The following is a 21,626-nucleotide window of genomic DNA, read 5'->3' on the forward strand; positions in this document are numbered from 1 at the left end:
TTACAAAATCTAAATTTAAAATTCGAAATTAAACTATAAATTCAAAAATTCAATTCAAAATTCGAAATTAAACTATAAATTCAAAAAGTCAATTCAAATTCGAAATTAAACTATAAATGAAATTCAAAATTCGAAATTAAACTATAAATTAAAAAATTCAATTCAAAATTCGAAATTAAATTATAAATTCAAAAATTAAATTCAAGAATTAAATTATTAATTCAAAAATGAAATTCAAAATTCGAAATTCAAATTCAAAATTCAAAATTTAAAATTATAAATTCAAAAATGAAATTCAAGAATTAAATGAAATTCAAAATTCGAAATTAAATCAAATTAAAAGAAAGGCTCCAGATTATCTGGCACCTCCGAGCTTAATCTACCCGAAATGGGTAAACAAGAGTAGACTACCCGGTAGGGTAATTAAGGATAGATTAAAAAAAAAAAGGTTAGATTTACCTTGAAACTTAGTACTGGTGAAATTTTTGGATGATAGTACGTTAGGGAAGCTTGGGCATCGCATGTCTAGGAAGATATGGCTTCGACCTGGTGCATTTGGCCAAGTGAAACTGACCGAAGCTACCCTTAAATGGATCCTAACTAGTTAGACCAAGGTTTTGTACTAAGTTCAGTGGGTAGGACTATTTGGAAACTTCGAAGGCATGGTTACTTTAATGAGTTCCTTGTGACTCACCACAACCCAGAAGTTTATCCAAAGAATGCTTACTTGTTGAACCCAAAGCTAAACCTGAAGCTAACACAAAGTTAAATCAGACCTTTAAATTCAACAATAAATCATCTCACATCAATTATAGGATTCCCTGATTGACAATTTAGATCGGGTGAGATGACTAAGAAATTAAAAGTAAAATTTAATTGAATTTAAATTAATCAAGTTAATTATCTTAAATTATCATGAAAGTAATTAACTCAAAATCAATTTCAAAATTTTAAAAATCTCTCCAAAAATCATTTTAAAATCTTTTTCAAAACTTAATCTTTTCAAAATTAATTTCAAAATCATTTTAAAAGTATTTCAAAACTAAATTTCAAAATCATTTTAAAATCTTTTCAAAAATCATTTTAAAATCTTTTTCAAAACTAAATTTCAAAATCATTTTAAAATCTTTTCAAAACTAAATTTCAAAATCATTTTAAAATCCTTTCAAAACTTAATTTCAAAAATCATTTTAAAATCTTTTCAAAACTAAATTTCAAAAATCACTTTAAAAATATTTCCAAAACTAAATTTCAAAAATTATTTTAAAATCTTTTTCAAAACTTAATTTCAAAATTATTTAAAATCTTTTTCAAAACTTAATTTCAAAATTATTTAAAAATCTTTTCAAAATTAATTTCAAAATTATTTAAAAAATCCTTTCAAAATTAATTTCAAAATTATTTAAAAACCTTTTCAAAATTATTTAAAAATATTTTCAAAATTAATTTCAAAATTATTTAAAAATCTTTTCAAAATTAATTTCAAAATTATTTAAAAAATCCTTTCAAAATTAATTTCAAAATTATTTAAAAAAAAAATGCCTTAACTTGACTAACCAAGTGAAAACTATTGTCCTGTAGACAATCAGCAAGTAACTCAAGGTTAGACAGTTGGCAAAGGATACTCAATCTTTTAGTTAAAAATGCCTATACTTTAGGGCTCTGATATCTGATCAACACCAATTACATTGCTATTCAACTTGACTCATGCTTGGACTTAAGGACCAACTGAATAAATAACCTAAATTAAAATTTTAGCTACTCTCTCTCTTCAACTTAAAAATTAACAAGTTTTTTTAATTAAGCTAAGTCACTTTTCACTTAAGCTACATTTTCAAAGTTCAATGTTTGCAAAAAGCTTAGCTAAGTGGTTCATAGAGCAACTTTCAAATTTTTTTTCAAACTTAGCCAACCTTGAAACCTAACGTTATATATCATTGCTAAGATATTTTCTAGGTTACCCTTCAGATAGTTTTGCAAAATTTTAACTCAGTGCTTTCAAAATTTTAGGTGAAAAGTTATTTTTCAACTTAGCACTTATCCTGTTTTTTTATCTAATTTATTTTTCAAAAAGAAATATTGAAACTGGCTTATTTTTTGATAAAGGCAAAGGGGGAGAATAAGAAAATTTAAAATTAAACTTTAAAAGTAAAAAGTAAAAATTTAAAAAGGAAACCCTGTATTAAGGGGGAGCTTCACAAAAGTTTAAGTGTCAGCTTAAGTTAGGCGTTGATTTGATTTTATATACTTAAGCTTGCTCACTTAAAACCTTTTTATGCATTTGTTTTTACTTAACTTTGAATTTGGGTTGCCATAATCAAAAAGGGGGAGATTGTTGGTGCGGGAAGCATCTAACGATCGAACCTGAGTTTTGATAATGGTAAAGGATTCAAAGTTAAGGTGTGTTGTGATCTAACATGTTGAATGAGTATTTCAGGAAAAGTCCTAGCTGCGGTTAGGCAAAGGGAAAACCCTAGGGGGTGGTAACCCTAGGTCATAGGGGGTGGTAACCCTATGCGGAAAGTCTTGGCGGGTCGATGGCTTCAGGCAAAAGTCCTAGGGGGTGGTAACCCTAGGTGGAAAGTCCTGGTGTCGCGAACCAGGTGAAAGACTGGACTAGCCGGGAAGCGGATGTCCAGCAGAAAGTCCGGAAGCGTCGAGTGCTGAGCAAAAGTCCAGTCGATCTGGAGGATCGCACTGGCAACAGGTAAATCTCCTAAGTGGAGTAGGTGAGGACGTGTTCCCCATAGAGGGAACAGTAGGCGTCGGGTCGACCTAGGGTTTCCGGGGGGAAACCTGAAGTCAGACCCGGACAGTTCGAATGCTGTCAAAACTTTCATTATTATCATTCATTATGTTTCTGTGCTAACTTTGTTTTGCAAGGTATGTGTTTGGGACTAACACATTTTGCAGGAACAAAGGAGCAAGTTACAACTCGGATGAACAGTGCCCGAGGCACCTCCATGGAGCTTGGAGGCGCCTCGGGTGCGAACCAGGAAAAGCCAGCGCAGAAGGTTGGAGGCGCCTTAGATGAAGTTCAAGGCGCCTTGGGTCGAAGGTTGAAGGCGCCTTGGGTAGGCTGAAGGCGCCTTGGGTAGGCTGAAGGCGCCTTGAACTGGATGAAGTTCGACCAAGTCTGTGCTGATCTCCGCGGGTGACTCGGCCTGTTTAAGGCGCCTTGAAGGGCTTCAAGGCGCCTTGAACACCCTTTATAAGGGGTCTCGAGCAGCAACGAACTCCAAGCAATCCTTACGCTACAAGCTGCTCTAGAAACACCCAGAAGTGCTGTTACAAGTCCCCGACAACCCGGAGCTTCAGATTCTGCTACTTTATTGTTGTCGGTATAATTTATTTTAGTTCTTTCAATTGTAATATCTTATTGTACATTTTACGAGCTTATAGTTGTTGCCCACGGAAAGCGATCAAGGATCGCGGGCCTTCGAGTAGGAGTCGCCTTAGGCTCTGAATGAAGTAAAACTTCTTGTGTCCCTCTGTGATTGCATTCGTTATTTCCGCTGCGTATATTTACTTTGATAGTTTTACGATTCCGATACGATCAAAATAGCCACGAGCGCTATTCACCCCCCCTCTAGCGCGTCTCGATCCAACAGAAGATGCCTCTGGACAAGATGGAAAGTGTAATAACACTTGTCTTCCACACTCGAAGTCCGACGAATAGTGGCAGTGAAGGATCGTGTAAGCACTGCTGAGAAGAAAGCTCGCCACGAGCCTTATACTGTGCGCTCCTAGGGCTCCCAATCAATTGGGTTTGCTCCCAATTGATTGTCACATCAGATCGTAGCAATCTCAGCCGTCCAAAACATGTATCCAGTGCAACGGTTGTTTCCCAATCGATCGGCTAATCGATTGGAGAGGCTAAATCAATAGACTGATCGATTCGGCCTTCTTCTATGCTTCTCGCGACCACACAAGAAAACTGGCCCCAATCGATCGGTTGATCGATTGGTGGTGCCCAATCTATCGGCTGATCGATTAGGGACCATTCTATTTGCACAATAAACATCCCCAATTGATCCACCAATCGATTGGGTTGTTGTTTATCGCAGCATTCTCCCAATCGATCGGTTGATTAATTGGGCTTTGGTCCAATCCATTGGATGATCGATTGACCACCCTTGACTTGCTCAAACCAAGCTCAAGGGTCCCCAAATCCAACATCTGATCAACCGTGACCTGTTGAATCTCCTCATACCTAGCATCCGGTCAACCATGACCTGCTGGGACTTCTTCACCAAGTGTCTGGTCAACCCTTTGCCCCACTTGAACTTTTCTCCTCGTGCCTGTTGGGACCGAAAAGTAGCAAGAGGGGGGGGTGAATAGCTCTTCGCGTGCTCATCGTCAGTGGTGCTCGTTTCTTCAGAGATATGCAGCGGAAATACAAGAAACAAAAGCATACAACGCTAACAAATGAATTTTACTTGGTATCCACCTCACAAGAGGTGACTAGTCCAAGGATCCACACATGCACGCACCCTCCACTATGAATAACCCTCCTTTATGGTAACTACCAAAGGCAGAGAAGCCCTACAATCTCTCTATACAAGAAGAAAGCAAAGGGAAAACAGATACAAGAAATATCTTACAAGATAAGTAATGAAAACCTAACCCTAGCTTTTCTTCTTGTTGTGTTCTCGCCTCTTGACTTGGATGTCTCTCCAAGATCCTTCAAGAACTGGCGATCAAAACCTTAAAGAGTTGCTGTGGAGATGCTGTAAGGATCGGAGATGAATCGGTGAAGTTCTGCTGAAGGAAACGCTCGCCTGCAGCTAAATACGACGCCAACGGTCGGATCTCGATCGATTGGATTGCTCCCAATCGATCGGGTGGCTTTGGATCGATCAACCGATCGATCCAGAGTGCTTCTGTGCTTTCTGGAATAGCCTGGATCGATCGGCTGATCGATCCAGGGCTTATCGTGCACAAACAGCAGCTCCCAATCGATCCACTGATCGATTGGGACCTCTGGATCGATCCACGGATCGATCCAAAGGGGTTCTGTTTGTGGGGACTCACCCGATCGATCAGCTGATCGATTGGGCATGATCCAATCGATCGGCTGATCGATCTAGATCTGCTGGATCAATCCGCTGATCAATCCAGATCTGCTGGATCAATCCGCTGATCAATCCAAATCTTGGTTTTTGCCCAAAAGCAAGTCCAAAGCCCCCTAAACCAACATCCAGTCAACCATGACTTGTTGGTACATAAAACTGTTAGAATGTATACTAAAAGTCTAGCTTTTAGTATAAACATTTATCTAGAAATAAGAATCACATTGGTCAAATGTCTACATTTACGATAAATGTAGTTGCTCAATTAATTTATATTGTAGATAACATGGTGTGAGGTGTCACACACAGAAGATCATGTTATCGGTTCCTTATAAATTATAAACAGTAGCTCACGACTAAGATGGAAAGGAACAAACCATTGGAAGGTCGTAGTGTAATTAAGTATTAGTTTATCTTAACTATATAATTACACTAGTACACTTAGAGTGTATTGAGTAGGACCATTTGAGGTCGTTCCTTTTATACTGACTTTATGAAGGAACAAAGACCTCAGTTATTATGGAAGTGTGTGCTCTTAATCCTAATATAATAACAAGCACATATATTTGATATTTATTTCTTTAATTTATCAATGGGTGAGATTTAGTTCGATAAATCAATAAGCCCGATAAGTTGGGAAATGATATCACTTATAGTGTGTGTTTATGATTATAGAAGGAAACTGTGTCCTAGTGATCTAGGTTGAGAATGTCCCCAAGAGGAGCTCATAAGGATTGTCATGTTAAACCCTGCAGGTGGACTTAGTCCGACATGACGATGAAGTTGAGTGGTACTATTCTTGGAGCTAGATATTAATTAAGTAAGTTGTCAGTAACTTACTTAATTAGTGGGCATTTGTTATCTTAAACACAGGGAGACTAACACACTCATAATAAGAAGGAGCCCAAAATGTAATTTGGGATTGGTGCGGTAGTTCAATAATAGTTCTCTAGTGGAATGAATTATTATTGATAAAATTAAGTTGTGTGTTCGGGGCGAACACGGGATGCATAATTTTATCGGGAGACCAAAAACAATTCCTCCTCTCGGTCCCTATCGTAGCCTCTTAATTATAGAGTATTATACCCACCTATACCCACCTTCTTACCCATCCTATAGGGGCCAGCCAAGCTAGCTTGGAGACCAAGCTAGGGCCGGCCAAAGTTTGGTTCATGGGTGCTTCAAGGTGGTCGGCCCTAGCTTGAGTTCAAGCTTGGTGTGGCCGGCCCAAATTAAAATAAAAGGATTTTTATTTTTATAAATTTTTCTTATGTGGATAACATGATTTAAAAGAGAGTTTTAAAATTTAAATCTTTCCTTTTATAAGATTCTACAAAAGATTAAGAGAAGAGTTAAAATCTCTTTCCTTATTTGTAGATTAAAAGGTTGATTTTAATTTTGGTAAAATCTTTTCTTTTAATTATGTTCATGATTTAAAAGAAAGTTTAAAATTAAAAATTCTCTTTTATTAGTTTCTACAAAAGATTAAGAAAAGATTTAATATCTTTCCTTATTTGTAGATTGAAAGGAGATTTTAATTTTTAGAGATAACTTTCCTTTTTGGAAATTATCCACATGTTTAAAAGAAAGATTTTAATTTATAAAATTTCTTTTTATTAACCAATCATGAAGTGATTAAAATTATTGGAGAAATTTTTATAAATTTCTAGAAACAAATTAGGAAGTTTTAATTTTTATTTTAATTAAAACTCTCCTTGTTTTGGGGAAAGAGGTGGCCGACCAAATAAATTGGAGAAGGGAAAATTATTTTTAATTAAATAAATTTTCTTTTTCAAGGCAAAAGAATTAAGGAAGTTTTTATTTAAATTTCCTTATTTGCCAAGACCAAGAATTATAAAAGAGGCGGTAGAGGAGGCTTCATGGTGAACAACTCTATTCTTTTTCTTCCTTGGTGTGGCCGGCCCCTAGAGGTTCCCCTTCTCCTTCTCTCTTCTCCTTCTTGTGGCCGAGACTTCATCATCTCTTGGAGGCATAGAAGTGGCCGGATCTAGCTTGGAGAAAAGGAGAGGAAGGAGTCTTGTTTCTTGCATCCCTTGGAGCTTGGTTGGTGGAAAAAGATCTTCATCTTTTGGAAGCTCTGTGCTTGGCCGAAACTTGAAGAAAGGAGAAGAAGGTGCTTTGGTGATTTCTCATCTCGGAAGATCGTTGCCCATACAACGTCCGAGGTTAGAAGAGGAATACGGTAGAAGATCAAGAGGTTTTTCTAAAAGGTATAACTAGTATTTTTCCTTTCCGCATCATACTAGTTATTTTTGGAAATAATACCAAATACAAGAGGCATACGATTCTAGTATTTCGAATTTGTTTTCGTTGTTGTGTTTTTTTGTATTTTTCTTTTTCTTGTGATTTGATTGTTCTTTTCGGTTGACCTAAAGTTATTTAAGAAAATTAAATATTAACTTTCCTTAAAAGGCTTTGTCTAGTCGGTGGTGGTTGTTCCCATATCCAAGAAGGTCATGTGCCTCGCCACGTCAGTACTGGGAGTCAATTTTGGAAACTAATATTTAATGAAATTAATAACCTAGGTGATTTGGATCGAACGTGTTAAGTTCCGCAGGAGATCCGAGTCTAAACCTAAAAGAACAAATAGATTAAACTTTGGATCAAACGTGTTAAGTTCCGCAGGCAGTCCAAGTTTAATTTAAAAGAGTACATGGTAGCTAGGAAAAGGTTCAGACCTTTGTACAAAATTTTTGTACAGTGGAACCATTAGGTTTTCCGAGTAGCAACCAACAATTGGTATCAGAGCTAGGGTTTTGCCTCTGTGTATTTGGTATTAGTTTAATTATGCACATGTCATACATAATTTAGGCAGGATAATAGTAGGATGTGCTAACTTTGTGGATGTAGGATCCAATTATTATGACTTATAGTTATTATGTGTGTGATTGGACCCTTGAACATGTCAAGGGCATTTTATTGTGTGTGCATGATTATATTATAAAATACAGCAGGAGCTGTATTTAGTTTTATTAGGATTTTATTTTTTGATCTAGTTACATGTACATTCCTTTTATGGAATATAGGATCGATGGATGTAAATTTTATTTTATGTTCGATCTAGTTTATATGTACATTCCTTCGAGGAATATAGGATCAAAAAATGTAAAATTCTATTTATGTCGTGAATCAAATCTTGCAAGGCGTGGAACTTTTTGAGGACCAGAGGCGCAGCGGAACAAGGAGCAAGATGGATGCGACAACTAGACCCGGTGGCGGTGGCCAAAGATGGCAACAGCTAGGGTTGGCGACACACAGAGGACAACAATAGATAAAAGTCATAATAGTTGAAAATTAGTTTTTCTATTTATTGCTTTTTATGCTGTGTTGTGTGTGCTTGTTAGTATGCATGCTAAGTAGGCTAGCATAGTCAAAATTCCTCACTTTAAATAACTAAGTGGGAGAGGGATTTATTTTTAAATAAATTCCACGGTCTCCATTACTGGTTTATAAGTGATGCAACAAGCTTGCGCGTTGGCTCTGAGTGCCTTCCTCCATATCGGATGAGCTTGTTTGCGGATCACTAGCTTAAACTTCCATTTTGGATGACTATAGGAAGTTAATTAAGAGCGTGTGATCTTCCCCATCGGAAGGGGCACAATCTTATTAATGGACTTAGTGTCAAGTAATGGTATACACTTAGGCACGTCTAATAGTATCCTCCCCATCGGAGTCACTGCTATTATTTGTGTGACCGAAGAAAACCAACTATTAATTTGTCAAATAAATAGGTTGACAAGATAATAAAAACTCCTCTTACAAATGTTTGATTTTGTATACGTCCACACTATCGTGGCATACAAAATTCACGGTGTTTGAGGTAATTTTATTTTGTCATAAAGACTTACTGACAAGATAATTAATGGGTAAAACCCTCCTCTTACAAATGTTTAAATTTTGTATACGTCCACACTATCGTGGCATGCAAAATTCACGGTGTTTAAGGTGTTGGTGAATTTAAATAATATTGTTTGAGGAATCAATGTTATTTTAAATTCAAAAGTTTTGACCAAATATTTGATCAAAGACAGATCAACTATTAATTTTATTCGTCATAAAGTAAAGTTGACGAGATAATAAAATTAATGGATAAAATCTCCTCTTTGTTTTTGTATACGTCCACACTATCGTGACATACAAAATTCATGGGGATTTAAGGAATTGATCTTGACCAAATATTTTTGTGATTCTTAGGATTTAGAATGTTTGTCAATCCCCTAGTTGTTATACTATAGAAAAGACTTAGTAGTCCCAATTGTAATGATTGGAAATAGGACTTGGACATTAAGGTAGTCTGTCTTCTTAGAACTAAGAACAATATAGGTGTATTTAATTTATTAGTTGAAACATGTTTAGTGGTGTTATCTACTAGAACCTGGAGTGTAGATACAGATGCCATTAATCATGTCCGCAATTCATTGCAGGGTTCCAGGAAACCTGACAACTAAATGAAAATAAATCACCGTTCACATGGGCATTGCTGTAAAAGTAGCAGCTGTTGCAGTGGGAGATGTTTATCCTTTGATAGGAATAAAACATGGATTTTAAGAAATTACTTTTAAGTACCAAGTTTAGAAATAAATTTATTTCAGTTTCTAAAGAATAAATATTGTGTCTATTTTGATAACAAAGTTGTTATCGAGAAAATAGGAAAAATATCTATTCTGGTACGTTGGTTGGCAATTTATAAATCCCACGATGCAACAAATGGAAATTAGTAACACATCTTCTAATTTTAAGAGAAAGCAACCTTCGAAAATGAACCATTTATATCTTTGGCATCTAAGGCTAGGTTATATTAACTTGAGTAGGATTCATTGGTAGCTGATGAACTTTTGGGTTCATTAGTAGAGGAAATTTTTCCAACCTGCGAGTCTTACTTGGAAGGAAAAATAACCAAGAAGATTTTAAGTCTAAGGGGTATGGAGCCAAAGATATATTGGAATTGGTTCATTCTGATTTGTGTGATCCTATGACTATCCAGACAAGAGGTAGTATCGAATATTTCATCTATTTTATAGACAACTATTCAAAATACAAATACATTTACTTGATGTGCCGCAAGACTAAGTGCTTTGATTAGTTCAAAGAGTACAAGGCTGATGCGGAGAAATGTTAAAGTAAAAGTATCAAGTCACTATGGTAAGATCGTAGTGGCAAGTACCTCTTGGGACAATTTATGAGTCACTTATCAGAAGTCGGGACTCAATCCCAACTAACTGCACCTAGTACACCCCAACAGAATGGTGTAGTAGAAAAAGGAAGGTATAGGACTCTTATGGAAATAAGAAGATTGATGATGAGTTATTACCAAATTCATTTTAAGGATATACTCTGGAAACGGAAGTGAACATAGTACCTTCCAAAGTCAGAACTCTCTACTCATATAGAATTGCTAAATAGGCATAAGCCTATTTTGAAGCATATTCGGATTCGGGTAGTCCAGCATATATGGTGAAGAGAGACAATGATAAGTTGGACAGGAATTCACTTGTTTGTAAGTTATCCTAGAGAAATGAAAGTAGGTTTATAGTCTTAAAAATCAGAAGGTCATTGTTAGTATCAATGATCGATTTTTAGAAAAGGACTATGTAATAAACCATGAGCCCATAAGTAAATTTGTTCTTAAAGAAATTATAAAGGACATGTCTAATCTAGTACCAACTGTACAAGATGAAATATCACAAGAAACTGCAACACGTATCACAATTGATACACAATTATAGACAGTACATCATCGTAGTGGGAGGGTTGTCAAACAACCAAAAGGATTCATGTTTTGGGAAAGTTTTTGGACTTGATCCCAAATAAACATGAGTCTGATCCCGGAAATATGATGAAGCACTCCAAAATAAAGATGCAGCATCTTGGCAAAGAGCAATGAATACAGAATTAGAATATATGTATTCTAATCAAATCTGGAAGCTTGTAGAACCACCAGATGGTGTAAAAGCCATTGGGTGAAAATATGTCTACAATAGGAAAAGATGGATAGACAGGAATGTGGAAACTTTCAAAGCAAGGCTTGATGAAAAAGGAAACTTTTTTCACTGGTAGTCATGCTTAAGTCTATCCGGATTCTTTTATCTATTTAGCAAATGGATGTCAAGACAACATTCCTTAATGGAAGTCTTGAAAAAAGCATCCATACAAAGAAACCAGAAGGGTTCATTGCAAAGGGCAAAGAGTATTTTGTGTGCAAGCTCAATCAGTCTATGGACTAAGGAAAAGCTTCAAGGTCTTGGAACATCCGGTTTATCAAAGGAATCCAGACCTATGGATTTATTGAGTAACCGGATAAGTCTTGTGTATACAAAAGGTGTGATGGAAACGTAGTGATATTTCTTGTACTATACGTAGATAACATTTTTGGTAGTTGGAAACAATATCAAAATGTTGTCAGAAGTAAGGGTATGGTTGTTCAAACAATTCGATATGAAGGACTTGGGAGAATGAAAATATATTCTTGGGATCAAAGTAATAAGGGATCGCAAGAAAAGAATATTTTAATTATCCCATGCTTCATATATCGAAAAAAAATCCTTGCTCGTTTTAAGCATGTAAAACTCCAAGAAAGGTTTCTTACCTTTTTAGCATGGAGTAACTTTATCTAAAGAAATGTCTCCGTAGACATCAAAGGAGATAAAGGACTTGAAGGCAGTTCCTTATACTTCGGCTGTGGGAAGCCTAATGTATGCAATGCTGTGTACGAGACTGGATATCTATTTTGCCGTGGGCATAGTTAGTAGATATTAAAGTAACTCTGGATAAGGACATTGATCTGCGGTAAAGCATATATTGAAGTACCTTAGAGGCACTAGAGATTATATGCTAGCTTATAAGGCAGATAATTTGTTCCCTGTGGGTTGCATGGATTTTAACATCCAATTGGAAAGGGACAATAGTAAGTCAACCTCGGGGTTTTGTGTTTACTTTAGGAGGGAAAGTCATAACTATGGAAGAGTGATAAGCATAGGTGTTTTTCTGGACTCCACCATAGAAGCTTAGTATATGGCAAGCCTCTGAGGTAGCCATAAAAGCTGAATGACTCGATAACCTCAAGATAGACTTAGATATGATTTCTGGTTTGTCCAAAGATTATTACAATTTATTGTAATAATATCGGTGCAGTAACAAACTCGAAGAAACCATAAGTCTATAAGGCAAGTAAACATAATAGAGCGCAAGTACCACCCAATACGAGAAATCATATTAACGAGGAGAAGTTGTTGCTGCCTAGATTGCATCAGGTGATGACCTATAGATCCTTTCACTAAGGTCCTTAAGGCCAGAGCTTTTGATGGGCATGTTGAAGGGTTGGGAATCAGATGTATAGTAGTAGATATGGCAGCTTAGTCTTTCAGTATAAGTGGGAGATTGTTAGAACGTATATTAAACCTAGCTTTTGGTATAAACATTTATCTAGAAATAAGAATCACATTGGTCAAATGTCTACATTTACGATAAATGTAGTTGCTCAATTAATTTATATTGTAGATAACATGGTGTGAGGTGTCACACACAGAAGATCATGTTATCGGTTCCTTATAAATTATAAACAGTAGCTCACGACCAAGATGGAAAGGAACAAACCATTGGAAGGTCGTAGTGTAATTAGGTATTAGTTTATCTTAACTATATAATTACACTAGTACACTTAGAGTGTATTGAGTAGGACCATTTGAGGTCGTTTCTTTTATACTGACTTTATGAAGGAACAAAGACCTCAGTTATTATGGAAGTGTGTGCTCTTAATCCTAATATAATAACAAGCACATATATTTGATATTTATTTCTTTAATTTATCAATGGGTGAGATTTTGTTCGATAAATCAATAAGCCCGATAAGTTGGGAAATGATATCACTTATAGTGTGTTGTTGATTATAGAAGGAAACTGTGTCCTAGTGATCTAGGTTGAGAATGCCCCCAAGAGGAGCTCATAAGGATTGTCATGTTAAACCCTGCAGGTGGACTTAGTCCGACATGACGATGAAGTTGAGTGGTACTACTCTTAGAGCTAGATATTAATTAAGTGAGTTGTTAGTAACTTACTTAATTAGTGGACATTTGTTATCTTAAACACAGGGAGACTAACACACTCATAATAAGAAAGAGCCCAAAATGTAATTTGGGATTGGTGCGGTAGTTCAATAATAGTTCTCTAGTGGAATGAATTATTATTGATAAAATTAAGTTGTGTGTTCGGGGCGAACACGGGATGCTTAATTTTATCGGGAGACCAAAACCAATTCCTCCTCTCGGTCCCTATCGTAGCCTCTTAATTATAGAGTACTATACCCACCTATACCCACCTTCTTACCCATCCCATAGGGGCCGGCCAAGCTAGCTTGGAGACCAAGCTAGGGCCGGCCAAAGTTTGGTTCATGGGTGCTTCAAGGTGGTTGGCCCTAGCTTGGGTTCAAGTTTGGTGTGGCCGGCCCAAATTAAAATAAAAGGATTTTTATTTTTTAAAATTTTTCTTATGTGGATAATATGATTTAAAAGAGAGTTTTAAAATTTAAATCTTTCCTTTTATAAGATTCTACAAAAGATTAAGAGAAGAGTTAAAATCTGTTTCCTTATTTGTAGATTAAAAGGTTGATTTTAATTTTGGTAAAAACTTTCCTTTTAATTATGTTCATGATTTAAAAGAAAGTTTAAAAATTAAAAATTCTCTTTTATTAGTTTCTACAAAAGATTAAGAAAAGATTTAATATCTTTTCTTATTTGTAGATTGAAAGGAGATTTTAATTTTTAGAGATAACTTTCCTTTTTGTAAATTATCCACATGTTTAAAAGAAAGATTTTAATTTATAAAATTTTTTTTTATTAACCAATCATGAAGGGATTAAAATTATTGGAGAAATTTTTATAAATTTCTAGAAACAAATTAGGAAGTTTTAATTTTTGTTTTAATTAAAACTCTCCTTTTTTTGGGGAAAGAGGTGGCCGACCAAATAAATTGGAGAAGGGAAAATTATTTTTAATTAAATAAATTTTCTTTTTCAAGGCAAAAGAATTAAGGAAGTTTTTATTTAAATTTCCTTATTTGCCAAGACCAAGAATTATAAAAGAGGGGGTAGAGGAGGCTTCATGGTGAACAACTCTATTCTTTTTCTTCCTCTCTTTTCTTCCTTGGTGTGGCCGGCCCCTAGAGGTTCCCCTTCTCCTTCTCTCTTCTCCTTCTTGTGGCCGAGACTTCATCATCTCTTGGAGGCATAGAAGTGGCCGGATCTAGCTTGGAGAAAAGGAGAGGAAGGAGTCTTGTTTCTTGCATCCCTTGGAGCTTGGTTGATGGAAAAAGATCTTCATCTTTTGGAAGCTCTGTGCTTGGCCGAAACTTGAAGAAAGGAGAAGAAGGTGCTTTGGTGATTTCTCATCTCGGAAGATCGTTGCACATACAACGTCCGAGGTTAGAAGAGGAATACGGTAGAAGATCAAGAGGTTTTTCTAAAAGGTATAACTAGTATTTTTCCTTTCCGCATCATACTAGTTATTTTTGGAAATAATACCAAATACAAGAGGCATACGATTCTAGTATTTCGAATTTGTTTTCGATGTTGTGTTCTTTTGTTTTTTTCTTTTCCTTGTGATTTGATTGTTCTTTTCGGTTGACCTAAAGTTATTTAAGGAAATTAAATATTAACTTTCCTTAAAAGGCTTTGTCTAGTCGGTAGTGGTTGTTCCCATATCCAAGAAGGCCATGTGCCTCGCCACGTCAGTAATTGGAGCCAATTTTGGAAACTAATATTTAATGAAATTAATAACCTAGGTGATTTGGATCGAACGTGTTAAGTTCCGCAGGAGATCCGAGTCTAAACCTAAAAGAACAAATAGATTAAACTTTGGATCAAACGTGTTAAGTTCCGCAGGCGATCCAAGTTTAATTTAAAAGAACACATGGTATCTAGGAAAAGGTTCAGACCTTTGTACAAAATTTTTGTACAGTGGAACCATTAGGTTTTTCGAGTAGCAACCAACAAAAACCTAGCATCCGGTCACCCTTGACCAACTAGAACTCTCTCACCAAGTGTCTGGTCAATCTCTTTGACCCACTTGGACTTTTTTCCATCGTGTCAAGTATCTGGTCACTCCCTTGACCTACTTGGACTTTTCCTCATCATGCCAAGTATCCGGTCAATTTCTTTGACCTACTTGGACTTTCACCAGATGTCTGGTCAACCTTGACCCATTTGGATTTCCCCGTGCCTGGCTTCACTCACCAGGACTTCCCTTCTGCCTAGCTTCACTCACTAGGACTTCTCTTCTGCCTGGCTTCACTCACCAGGTCTTTCACCTAGCTTCACTCACTAGGATTTTCACTTTTGCCTGCCTGGCTTCACTTACCAAGTCTTTCACCTAGCTTCACTCACTGGAATTTTCACTTCTGCCTGGCTTCACTCACCAGGTCTTTCACCTAGCTTCACTCACTAGGATTTTCACTCTGCCTAACATCCCAGTTAGGACTTCTCAGTCAAGTATCTGGTCAACCTTGACCTACTTGACTCTTCTTCAATCAACCTGATCAGAGGGAAATTGCATCAAACAATATCCCCAAATGAACAACTGCACCTGCACTTTTCCATATCATCGAAGTCTTGTATTGTCAAACATTGAAACCCAAACCAAGACTCAAGCCTGGTCAACAAGGTCAACTTTGACCTGAGGAATATTGCACCAACAATCTCCCCCTTTTTGATGTTTAACAATACTTTATTTAAGTTAGGCTAATCTCATAGCCTCAACTTCCTTCATGCCACTAGGTAATGAAGGCGTAAGTTAAACCCTACATTTTCCTACTAAGAAGGCAAACTCCTTGCTAGATAATGCAGACCTAACTTAAACCCTACATTCTCTCCCTATTGACACACATCAACAAATTCACTTGTTGAAAATTCTCCCCTTTGAGACTCTCCCCCTGAAGAGTTGCTCATCGTTGTTCACAACTTCACTCGTTGTGATCAACACGATAATGAAGGTCCCATACCCTTCATTATCAACCATACATTTTCCCCCAATGTAGACAAATGCCCAACCTTGAGCATTTATAACTTAAACAATGAAGATATCCACTCTCCATTTTAATCCAATGCTCAACCTTGAGCATTTTACTTGAAAGAAGGTTAACCACCTTCCAAGGTTCATGATAAATAATTTTCATGTCTTTAAAGAATACCTTCCCCTAAAGACATGGTCGTACCTTCTGTCATTGCACCAACAATGACTTGGAATCCCTAAACCTTTAGGAAACCCCTAAATTTAGAAGTTTTGAGGTTCAAAAGCTCAAAATTTGAATCAAACCTCAACCTAAACTTCAATTTAGTCTTTCTTAGCCAATCCTTCCTTGTTTTCAACATGAAAACACCCTTTTTATGTATACAAATGTATTTTAAGGGGTTAGGAATGGTTACCTAGACTAAAATAGGTTCAAAATGCTGAATATAAGCTTTCCCAACCAAAATCAGCATCTTCGATCGATTGGAGTTGGGTTCCAATCGATTGAACCAGCTTGAATCGATCCACTGATCGATTCAAAAGGGCTAGATCGATTGGTGGATCGATCCAGCGAGCTTCTGCTCGCGGGATTTGCCTTCCCAATCGATTGCCCGATCGATTGAGGCACTCCAATCGATCGGGTGATCGATTGGAGTTCTGATAGTTGCTGAAATTTCATTTCAGTCAACTTCAGAAACCCCTAGAAAAATCTACAAAAATTCAAAAATTGTGAAAATTTGTGTAGACATTATTTAGGGCATATACTATCATGGAAAAATAATTTTATAAGAAAATACTTCATATTTTCCAAGATTGACACAAACTAGAGAACTTGCAAAAACTTTAGTGTTTTCTTCTAGTTTGTGCTCAACTATTCAATGATGATTACTATCAAAAGATAATCTTCATCAAGGTTTGCCAAAAGTATTTTAAAATAATTTTCAAAACCAATATCCCACCATGTTCCTTGGGCTTAATGCACATGACTTGTACATTAGCTTTCCCAATGATGGGAAAACACATAACTATGTGTTTTGATGAACTTAAAACTCAAAGAAATGCACTAAATCAACATGTTGAGTTTTGTTCATCATCCTAACATCTCACTTGTATCTATTGTGCACAAAACACATACAAGTCATCTTATAGGTCTTTGTGAGATGTAAAATTTGGTTTTGCCCTAATCTAGGGATCATGCATATCTATCTAGACATTTTGTAGATATTGAACATCCACCTAGGATGTCACTTGTTGATAAATGTCATTTCTCCTTAATTTTAAGGAAATAAGCATGATGTATGATAATTTTATGACATACATCAAAAAGAAATAATTTTCAAAAGAAAATTTTCTTATAACTACATAATGTATGTATGACATGACATGGTATTTTTGTATTTTCATGATAAGGCATGAGTGCAAAAATAAAACATGATGTCATGACATATAATGGGCAAACAATCATGACAAAGTCTAGCATAAATAAAATATCTAGATTACTTATCTAAGTATCATTAATCTTAGCTAATCCTAAAACTTAAACTTTAGATTGCCCAAAGTGCTTCAAGAGAGTGCCAAAACCTAAATGGGCATTTCTAATTCTCTTGATTAATTTATGCCAATTGAAATCAAGCTTATTCCTCAAATGTTGGCATATTTCATTTTTCCACAAGAGTAGCACTTTAAATTAAGGCTCAAATTGCCTTTAATTTCCTAAGAACATACCAAAATCCCAACTTGGTAGGTCTTATGATTTTCCAATATGTGCCATTTTAAAATAAAACCAAAATTTCTCAAATTTGGCACATTTTACTCTTTCAAGGAGTAAATCATAAATCCATTTCATTTTCAAAAGTTGATAATAACCTTGAAAATGCTCCTTGAGTGTCAATTTCTTCAAAGTTGGGTTTACTACCCTTCTTCTTAGAGTTGACACTCTCTAACCCATCTATGGGGTAGAGAAGATGCTCCTAGAAACTCAAAACCTATTGGTGCTCCTTGAATGCTCTAGGTATTCACTAGGGATAACTTCCCTAGATACCTTCCTAGTGACCTTGTTTGGCTTCTTAGAAGCCTTGGTCACTTTTTCTAAGTCAACCCTAGGGATTGCTTCCCTTGTGACCTTGTTAGTGACTTTCTTAGCCTTCTTAGAGGTCTTAGTCACGTTTGTTGTTGCAAAGATACTTCTAGGGATAACTTCCCTTGTATCCTTGACTTGACCTCTAGACTTAGGGTTGGTTCCATAGCTATATGGAACCCTATGGTAAGTAGGTACATCCTTTTTGATTTTAGGTTTGTATCCCAAACCTCTATGGCCCTTGGATGACCCTTGTAGTACTCCTAAACCTAGGTTTTGCTCATTTTGCCCTTTTAGGATATTTTCCATCCTTTTTAGGGTCTTTTCCATTTTATCAAGTCTTGACCTCATGACTTGATTTTCTTCCCATAAATCCCTAGATTTAGGTTTTCTATTTAATCCTTGAACATTTTTATTTCTAGGCTTATAGTTATTGACCTTAGTGTTCTTGCCTAGATTTTTATCTACATTCCTAGCCCTAAGTGTAGTGGTTTTAGCATGAAAAGCTACATGATTTTCTTTAACTTTATCATGCCTCCTATTTTCATGGTAAATAGCATTAAAATGATATAGGTTAGTACTAGCATGCTCTTTACCATAATTTAAAGGGGTAGGCTCAATAAAAGTTACCTTTCTTTTTACCTTGGAGGCTCCCCCTTGAATTGAGCTTCCTCCAAGAGCCTTGACCACCTTCTTCTTCCCCTTAGGGCATTGACTTCGGTAATGCCCCTTTTGATTGCACAAGAAGCACACAATGTGCTCCTTGCTCTTCTTTGTTCCGGGGATGGTCTCCTTGGGCTTCTCCTTGCTCTTCTTTGTTCCGTGGATGGTCTCCTTGGGCTTCTCCTTGCTCTTTTGTGCCACTTGGCCCTTCTTCTTGGCCAATTTAGGGCATTTACTTTTGTAATGCCCTTTTTCCCTACATTCAAAGCATATAATATAGTTTTTATTATTAATTGAAATTGTTATACTTTTGCTTGTAGGGGTGGCATCTTCTCCTTTTGATCCGGAGGTAGAAGCTTCCTCTTGATCCGAAGATGATACTCCTCAATTTGATTTTGCTTGACTTGTGGAGGTGGAAGCTTCATCGTCCTCTTCTTCTTTTGACCCGGATGTAGAAGCTTCTCCTTCTTCTTGATCCGGTGTCACCAAAGATTGCTCCCCCTCAATCCTAGAGGTGGAGACTTCATCATCTTGTACATGGAACAAGGAGTATGCTCCCTTCTTGTTCCCTTCATTGCATTCCCTCGAAGATGAAGCTTCTTCTTGAACTTCTTCTTCGGAAGTTGAGCATCTCTCAACTTCAGAGTCCTCCTCTTGATCTTTCTCCAATGAGTCGCCCTCTTTGGATTCCTCTTGATTCGGTACAGTGGAGGGGATCTCATGAATTGATGTCAACTTGCTCCAAAGCTCCTTGGCATCCTTGAATTCTCCAACTTGAGCCAAAATATTGCTTGGCAATAAGTTGACCAAAAGCTTGGTCACTTTATCATTTGCCTTGCTCCTTTGAACTTGCTCTTGACTCCATTTGCTTTTCTTGAGAGGCTTGCCCTTGGAGTTTGTTGGAGCTTCAAATCATTCCATGAGAGCAAACCATTGCTCTATCTCCATCATCAAGAAATTTTTGATTCTTGATCTCCAAGAATCGAAACTTGTGGATGTGTACGGTGGAGCCACCCTTGTGTCAAATCCAAGTCCATCTTGGAATTGCATCTTGAAGTTGAGCCTTTTGATGAAGTCTTCGACTTGTAGAATTTCTTCAACTTCTTCACCCTCTAGCTTTGCTTGTTTGGTTTGCCCCTTCCAGCGATGATTCCGGTGAAGAGCGGTCTGGCTCTGATACCACTTGTTGGGACCGAAAAGTAGCTAGAGGGGGGGTGAATAGCTCTTCGCGTGCTCGTCGTCGGCGTTGCTCGTTTCTTCAGAGATATGCAGCGGAAATACAAGAAACAAAAGCATACAACACTAACACATGGATTTTACTTGGTATCCACCTCACAAGAGGTGACTAGTCCAAGGATCCACACCCTCCACTATGAATAACCCTCCTTTATGGTAACTACCAAAGGTGGAGAAGCCCTACAATCTCTCTATACAAGAAGAAAGCAAAGGGAAAACAGATACAAGAAATATCTTACAAGATAAGCAATGAAAACTCTAACCCTAGCTTTTCTTCTTGTTGTGTTCTCGCCTCTTGACTTGGATGTCTCTCTAAGATCCTTCAAGAACTGGTGATCAGAACCTTAAAGAGTTGCTGTGGAGATGCTGTAAGGATCGGAGATGAATCGGTGAAGTTCTGCTGAAGGAAACGCTCGCTTGCAGCTAAATACGACGCCAACGGTCGGATCCCGATCGATTGGATTGCTTCCAATCGATCGGGAAGGCTTTGGATCGATCAACCGATAGATCCAGAGTGCTTCTGTGCTTTCTGGAATAGCCTGGATCGATCGGCTGATCGATCCAGGGCTTATCGCGCACAAACAGCAGCTCCCAATCGATCCACTGATCGATTGGGACCTCTGGATCGATCCACGGATCAATCCAAAGGGGTTCTGTTTGTGGGGACTCACCCGATCGATCAGCTGATCGATTGGGCATGATCCAATCGATCGGCTGATCGATCTAGATCTGCTGGATCAATCCGCTGATCAATCCAGATCTGCTGGATCAATCCGCTGATCAATCCAGATCTTGGTTTTTGCCCAAAAGCAAGTCCAAAGCCCCCTAAACCAACATCCAGTCAACCATGACTTGTTGGTACATAAAACCTAGCATCCGTTCACCCTTGACCAGCTAGGACTCTCTCACCAAGTGTCTGGTCAATTCCTTTAACCCACTTGGACTTTTCTCTATCGTGCCAAGTATCTGGTCACTCCCTTGACCTACTTGGACTTTTCCTCATCGTGCCAAGTATCCGGTCAATCCCTTTGACCTACTTGGACTTTCACCAGATGTCTGGTCAACCTTGACCCATCTGGATTTCCCCGTGTCTAGCTTCACTCACCAGGACTTCCCTTCTGCCTAGCTTCACTCACTAGGACTTCTCTTCTGCCTGGCTTCACTCACCAGGTCTTTCACCTAGCTTCACTCACTAGGATTTTCACTTCTGCCTGCCTGGCTTCACTTACCAGGTCTTTCACCTAGCTTCACTCACTATGATTTTCACTTCTGCCTAGCTTCACTCACCAGGTCTTTCACCTAGCTTCACTCACTAGGATTTTCACTCTGCCTAACATCCCAGTTAGGACTTCTCAGTCAAGTATCTGGTCAACCTTGACCTACTTGACTCTTCTTCAATCAACCTGATCAGAGGAAAATTGTACCAAACAATCTCCCCAAATGAACAACTGCACCTGCACTTGTCCATATCATCGAAGTCTTGTATTGTCAAACATTGAAACCCAAACCAAGACTCAAGCCTGGTCAACCAGGTCAACTTTGACCTGAGGGATATTGCAC

The sequence above is a fragment of the Zingiber officinale genome, chromosome 6A (genome assembly GCF_018446385.1).
Source record: "Zingiber officinale cultivar Zhangliang chromosome 6A, Zo_v1.1, whole genome shotgun sequence".
Classification (NCBI taxonomy): domain Eukaryota; kingdom Viridiplantae; phylum Streptophyta; class Magnoliopsida; order Zingiberales; family Zingiberaceae; genus Zingiber; species Zingiber officinale.